The sequence below is a fragment of the Protopterus annectens genome, chromosome 13.part0 (assembly GCF_019279795.1).
Source record: "Protopterus annectens isolate FY-2018-M chromosome 13.part0, PAN1.0, whole genome shotgun sequence".
NCBI classification, from domain to species: domain Eukaryota; kingdom Metazoa; phylum Chordata; order Ceratodontiformes; family Protopteridae; genus Protopterus; species Protopterus annectens.
In genome coordinates, this window is record NC_056747.1 from 323879066 (window position 1) to 323887195 (window position 8130).

Sequence of the window (8130 nt, forward strand, 5' to 3'; positions counted from 1 at the left end):
CGAGCCTGGTCTGCAAGGCCATGGAACGTATCATCATGGAACTTATAAACAAAGACATTGGTAATCTCCAAACTCTGGATCCCACCCAGTTCGGGTTTGTAAAAGGCAGATCATGTCTCCTAAACCTGATAGACTTTTTGAAGCAGTCACCAAAGCCATAGACAAGGGTAAGGTGGTTCACACAACCTATATAGATCTTGCCAAGGCTTTCGACACCATCCCCCACGCTGGAATTATAGATAAACTCACTAAACTAGGTATAAATCCCTATGTCACAAGATGGGTTGCCAACTGGCTCATTGACAGAACCCACACTGTGAAAGTAGCAGACTCCAAATCCGACTTCAGACCAGTGACAAGTGGAGTACCACAGGGTTCAGTCCTGGGTCCTCTCCTGTTTGGTGTCTACTTCTCTGAAGTACAGGCTAACACAGAAGGTCTTTGGCTAATGCAGTTTGCAGATGACTGCAAACTAGGAGCCATAATCAAAACTCCTAATGATGTGGACATCCTACAAAAGGGCCTTACTGAGTCTGATGCCTGGTGTCAAAGCCATGGCTTCAAGCTCAGTGCCAAAAAGTGCATTGTCATCCCCTTTGGTAAAAACTCTGCACCCATGAACTATAACATAGGCGGTAGTATACTTAACACCAAAAGTGTGATAAGAGACCTTGGGACACAGGTGGACAGTAGTCTCTCCTTTGATAATCACATTGCCACAGTAGTCAGGAAATCCTTCTACGTGGCACACCTCATCACAAAAGGTTTCTCATCCAGAAAAAAAGAGGTCGTTGTCCCCTATACTCATCACTCATTAGACCCATTATAGAGTACAATGCCTCTTTTGGTATGTACCTCACAAGACATCTAGAACAACTGGAAAGGCCGCAGAAATACCTCACAAAGAGGATTACCAGCCTCAAACAGATGCCCTACGCAGACTGTCTGAAAAAACTCCAGCTTTACTCCGTCGCATATCGCCTACTCAGAGGTGATCTCTGCCTAACATACAAAGCTATGTCAAACCCAGAGCTGTTGGACATGCTCCACTTAAAGAAATCCCAATCCCTCCGAGCTACACGCTCTAGGGACCTAAACCTTGTCAACACAATAAACAGAACATGCTGGAGGGATAGATTCCTGTCCCAGAGACTTCCCATACTCTGGAATAAACTACCTATCTATATCAAACAAAGCTCCTCATTAGCACTCTTCATGAAAAATCTTGATAATTGGATGGGAAATAGGAAATTCTCCCCGGGGATCGCCTCTGCTCGACAGTGGCACAGGAAAATAATTTTCTTGGGTGGCAAAAGCCAGGGTACTTTTTTGGCTGGGCTTGTATAGGCCTCAGGGCCAATAGCCTAGTACCTACCTATGAACCTATAATTCACAAATGACCACCACATAATTAAAATAACAGAAAAAAACATGTGGTAATCCTAAAACGGCTTTATTGCAAGCAAAGAGATAAGCTGTTTCATCTAAAACACCAATACTTCATCAGACAAGCTAATCATACATTTAACCTATGTATATATATATATATATATATATATATATATATATATATATATATATATATATATATATATATATATACCCTCCAGAAGTCACATGATCCAAATGTTTCCCCAGTTTAAAAATACAATGTAACAACTTAATGCACACATAGTTACAACGTTAAAGCCAATATAAATGACAGTGACTAGACTGCTAATTCAGACATCTAAATTTTAACTCTGCTTTAACTATGATAATAACTGTAGAACTAATCATTAAAACATATTGTTGGAAATCCCTAATGTTTAACTGTATTATATATACCTAAATATTAAAATATTTAATTATCAGTCATTTGCACATCTATTTTTCATACGCTTTAAGCTTTAAAAATCTATTAATAGATATAATATCATTTAACCCAGGTGGCACTGAGGCATTTAAATATATTTGTCACCATAATTCTCAATGTTCAAAAATAATGCCCCACGGGTGACCTTGGGGACTCCTATCAATGTTTTCTAAATTAGTAGATAGGAAACCGTGGTTTACATTGTCATTAATGTGTTTAAGCAGAGCGTTAGTAGTTTTTTCTTTCCTTATTTTATAAATATGTTAATAAATCCATTCCCATAATTTACACTCTTATTTTTCCAATGTAAAATCGATTACATGATTTACATAATGTGATTTAAACTACTCCATGAGTGTTACAATTAAAACGTAAGATTTTACAGCCTGCTTTAATGTGACCTGTCTGTATATATTGACACTGATTGCAAAATCCACATTTAGACATATAACCCATTGCGCTTCTTTTATTTTTTACAATATTATTGAATGTGTTCTTGAAACTAGCACCCCTTTTATATACTATATGGGGGCATTCACCCAATTTTCAACTAATTTCTCTGTCTTTTTTTGTAAGTTGTCAATTTTTGAATAAGAAATCAGAAGTGCTCTATCAGCAGAAAAAGTAATAACAGATGTATGGCTAAGGTGGTTGCTAGCTTCATTAATATTGTTACCATTATTACATGTACTCTGATTTAGTCCAGAACTTATGCCCATGTCATTATCAATATGTATATCCAATATACTGGAACTATTCAACAATGGAACATATATTCCTGAACACCTTTTATTCACTGCCTCTTTCTTTATAGAATTTACCATGGCCGAAGGCCCTTTTAATGAACATGTTTCGCAGTAAATCGCATTCCTTTAAATACTCATGGTAATTGGTTACCATCCTTATTGCCTTTACCATATGGCCTTTAACAACTGCCCACTTTTGGTGGTAAGGGTGGCTACTAGAAAACTGATTGACATTTAAATGTTTTAATATTTAAGTATATACAATACAGTTAAACATTATTAGGGATTTCCAATTATATGTGTTAATGATTAGTTCCGTAGTTATTATGGTTAAAACAGAGTTAAAGTTTAAATATCTGAATTAGCAGTCTATTCACTGTCATTTATATTGGTTTTAACATTGTAACTATGTGCGCATTAAGTTGTTACATTGTATTTTTAAACTGGGGAAACATTTGGATCATGTGACTTCTGGAGGGTATATATACAGGTTAAATGGATGATTACCTTGTCTGATGAAGTCTTGGTATTTTAGACAAAAGCATTTACCTGTTTACTTGCAATAAAGCCATTTCAGGACTACTGAGTGCTTTTCTCTGTTATTTCACTGCTGCAGTAGCCTAAGCAATAGGGGACATATCCTGCCATAGACTGGACTCACCGCCCATCTTCCAAAGTTTTAGGGCACCTTCCACACTCCCTAGGCTCTGTCATGTGCAACGAAAGCAGTATAAAGTTAGTATCTAGGGCTCCAAAATTTCATCCGTTTCTTGTCTTAGAAGAAGAGTAGAGTCCTGTCAAAAAGGGTTTACACCACAAAAAATCCCAGACTTTGGTATACAAAAAAAAAACAAAAAAAAAACAAATAGGTGGATGAAGGGGGGAATGGCTATTTTCAGCAGTGATCTATTTGGATATCTACTGTTATGTTAAGTTTATGAACACAACAGTACTATGTTCATCATTGGATCATTGCTGCTGTATTCTAAGCTATATGGAGTAAATAAAGTTTTGACTGCAAAAGAGGTGGAAGACTGATCGAAATCCATGAGCCTCTGGAGAATAGTCCTTGCAAATCCTACTGTGGACTTACTGCAGGAAACTAGTTTGTAATGCTTGGTAAAGGGGTGTACAGATGACCATGGAGCTGTTTATAGTAAATTTTTAGAGTCCACCCCTTTCCGGGAAAAAAAAAAACAGAAATAGCCAAAGCCTGGTAGAGGGCTCCCTGACTTTTTCCTGGAAGTGTCTTATTATATTAAGAATAACAAAAGGCAATAGTCTGGACAACAAAACACAAAGAAGAATAAGAACCACAAAAGCCACTAAAGCCAAATGCTAAAAAAATGCAGGACCAGCAAACTCCTCTAGGCAGTCTTTAGTAAGAAAAGGATAAAGCACTTTTGTCAGAATATAACTCAAGACTTCATCAGAACCTATTGTACCTCCCAAAAATACTTGTTTAAATAGTTAAACCCTTATATATCACATGATCCAAACCAATTAAAAAATCCAATTAAACAATCAACTGTTTAAGAAACTTCCTAGTCAGTTAAAAATGAGAAAACACAATAAAATCCTTCCACATATAAACATAAGAATGTATTAATACGCTATTGTATAATATAAGACTTTAAACCCAAAATACTAGCAATAGACACATGCTCATTTAAACCTGGGGGACATTTGCATTCAACCTAATTTGCCACATCATTTCCTTGTACTCAATCAAGTCCTCCCATTGTCCACCCCTTATATCCTGAAAAACAATATCCAAACCAAAAAAAGCAAAATAATGCTCAGGATAAAGTTGAATATGCTTATATAATGAATTCTTCCCATTTTTATTTTTATATCCAACCCATGCTCATAAATATGTTCTTTAAATTTGCACTTGTTTTTTCCTATATAGAAACCAGTACATTACAAACATTTTGCCACATATATAATTCCTTGTGAATTGCATGTACAGTGAAAGGGAATATAAATTATGTGTTTCCTAATCCTAACCATAACCTCTTCCAAGAAAAACATACATTGCCTACAGCACCCACATTTAAAGGTACCCCTCTTTTTATTTCTCCCCTTTCCAGGCACCTTTTAATAGACTTCCCAAGCCTGTATACCATACAAGGTCATACACTGAGGGAGTCTAACATTTTTCCAAAACAAGAAAAAATTCTCCAATTTTTTAAAAGAATACTAAATATTCTATTACAATCTTCAGTATAAGTAGTGATGAAGGCACAATCAAGTTTGTTGTTACCATTTGTAATGCAGATGTCACTAGGGTGATTTTCTACAAGATTCAAATCACTCCTTATAAGAGGTATAATAGTACCTTCTCTTCTTTTTAAACTTACTTCATTTTTTATACAAGCCACTAAAGCCTCCGGATACTCTTTAGAGTAAAATATCTCTGCTAAATTTTGTCCCTCACATTCAAAGTCATGATCTTTTGAAATCGTTTTAGTCAAATGCACAAATTGTTCTTTTACAACTCCCCTTTTGATGTGTTGGGGGTGACAACTAGAATAATGCAATAAAGCATTAGAATAATGGGGCTTACAGAAAATATTGGTAACTTTTTGTGAAGATTCTTCTTCTTCTTTTGGCTTTTCCCGTTAGGGGTCACCACCAGCAGATCACCTGTCCACTCATGATTGGCAGTGGAGTTTTACGGTGTCGAGTTGCCAGACCGGCGCCCAACCTTCCACAGAAGGCACATGCATGCACTCATGCCTAGGGCCAATTTAGAGTATCCAGTCCACCTACAGCATGTCTTTGGGATGTGGGAGAAAACCAGAGCACCCGGAGGAAACCCACGTGACCACAGGGAGGACATGCAGACTCCACACAGAAGGCACCCCAGCAGAGTATCGAACCAGAGAACCTCTTTGCTGTGAGACGGCAACACTAACCGCTGCACCACTGTGGCCGCCTGGTAACTTTTTGTGAAAATAATCTTTAGAAATCAGTACATCCAGATAACTAACACTGTCAGCACTGTAGGAATAAATAAACTTTAAGAAGGATGTAGTAGAATTAAAATAACTTTCCAAACTCTCGTTTTCGTTTTTAGTTGTCTCCCAAGCTATAAATATGTCATCTAAAAAACAAACATATAATTTCCAGGACCTTGCAGCTGGAAAGTTGAACACAAAATGTTTCTCCCATTGTAACATCACTATATTGGCATGTGGGGGCCACAAGCCGCCCCCATTGCTAAGCCTTTTTTTCTGTTGAAAATACTGGCCTTCTATGTAAACAAAATTGTAATCCAAAACTAATTCCATTAAAAAAACAGCACATTGATTTCATCATTAGTCAATTTTCCTGATTCATCCAAAAATTCCCTGAACCACTCTAAACCCTGCTCATGAGGGATCACATTGAGTAAGTTAACATCAGTAGTTACAAACCACAAATTGTCAGAATAACTTACTTTCTGCAACTTATACAAGAAATCCAAATAGATGAAAATAACCATCCAAAAACTATTTCAACTTGAAATCTATATGGGATGTAATTTTGAAGTGCCAGCATTAACAATAGGTGTCATGGGGGGGGGGTCTTTTAAATCTTTATGTATCTTCCAGATACCAAATATTGAGGGCACAATGGGATATTTTACATGCAAAAAATCAAATAATTCTTCTCCAAGTTGCCCTTGCTCAACCATATCCCAAAGAAAAAAGTCTATTTTTTATATATATGAATATAATTGAAGATGGTCTCTTCATACATATTTTCATCATTCAAAAAAACAAACATCTTGTTGACATAGATTACTCTCGCATTAGTACCCCCCCCCCCACCCTTATCTGGCTTCATTACTCGAATGGTTTTGTCATCACACGATTGCCTAAGTAACTTAAATTTAGAGTGGTTCAAGTTAAACTTACCCATTTTACCTCTTTCATTAATAAAATCTCTGATTTCAAAATCACAAAGCTTTTCAAAGAGAACTAATGGCAAAGGAAGGAGTGGATTAAAAACACTGTTTCTATGAATTAAATTAGGTTCATACACAGAAGCCACATTCTCAAATTACAGTTTTAAATTAAGTTTCCTAATAAATAATTTTACATCAAGTAAAACTATTTCAATTTGAGCGTGGCATGTAGGGATGAAAGTATAACCCCTACTCAAAAGTTCAGCATGTTCAGTTCCCTAGTCATTGCTACTGTAATTATTATTGTTAAAGTCACCTGCCAAATTCAGTATAACTTCAGGTTGGTCATTAATTCAAAAAGAAGAAATTAGTTCATCCTCCATCCATGGATGTATCTCATTCAGTGCTGTTGGTTCATCTGGTAATTCCGATGACAAGGAGGGACACCTGACTGATTTGCTCGATTCCTCAGATGCTCTGACCTCCTTGGAATATCTCTCTCTAAAGGGGTGTTATCAAAATCCCCAGAATGTATCACCTCTTTTCCAGTTCCCTGATGTTCCACAGAAGGTTCCACCCCTCATTCATTCTCATTGGTTGAGGGTAAGCTCTCCCATCTAAAAACTTGAGCCTATCCCTCTCTAGATTTTTTCTTTACGTTTAAAAATGTCAGATATGATTTTTTCAGTCTTGAAATAAATGTTCGGATATTGGGTTTTCCGAGATGCAAATAAGTCCTTCTTGATATTGACATCTAATGTGGCCACTTCAGCGATTGATTGATCAATGTTCCACTGGTCATGCTTAATGAGAAATTCAGTAAATTCAATCCCCTTGCTGATTGAATAATTCTATAAGCTCATAATGCAGGGGAGAACCAGGCTGAAGACCTGTTGGAAATGTCCAACTTCTAAGGCCACAAGGAACTTGTTTACATTTTACACATTACAGCAGGTAGGAATTCTCTACTTGCAATTTACGGCACTTCAAAAGCACCTGCTCTAATTTAGCTGTAGTTTGTTGTAAAGACCCAATATTATCAGATGCCATTTGATTCAAGTTAACAACTTTATTCAACCACAAATTCAAGTCAACCATATTACCAAAAGAGGGAGAGTTTGGGTCATTTATATTGGCACCATTTCCTAAAGCATTGTCCACACTGTTGTGTCCAATGCCCACCAAACAATGCAGTATGACACTAAAGTCCATAGACGCATTCCCAGGGTTATCATTGCACATAATAGTAGCATCTTGCTCATTCAACTCCAGGACTAGTTGTGTTAAAAGTTCAATGCTATCCTGAAAGTTCCCAGCAAAACTTGGAGCGCCAGTACTAGCATTAACTGAGTGTTCGACCATGAAAATTTCAATCCAACAAAACACAAAGAATACTAAGAACCACAAAAACCACCAAAGCCGAACACTAAAAAAACACAGGACCAGCAAACTCCTCTAGACAGTCTTTATTAAGAACAGGATTAAGCACTTTCATCAGACTATAACTCAATTAAGTCAAGCAATAGTCTGCACAGCCATTTGGAAAAAGTCTGTTTTGATACCGGTTATCCCTTATTCTTAACTTCATAGGATGTAAACAGCTGATCCTGAAGGTTTTAGTTCTGTCAATATAG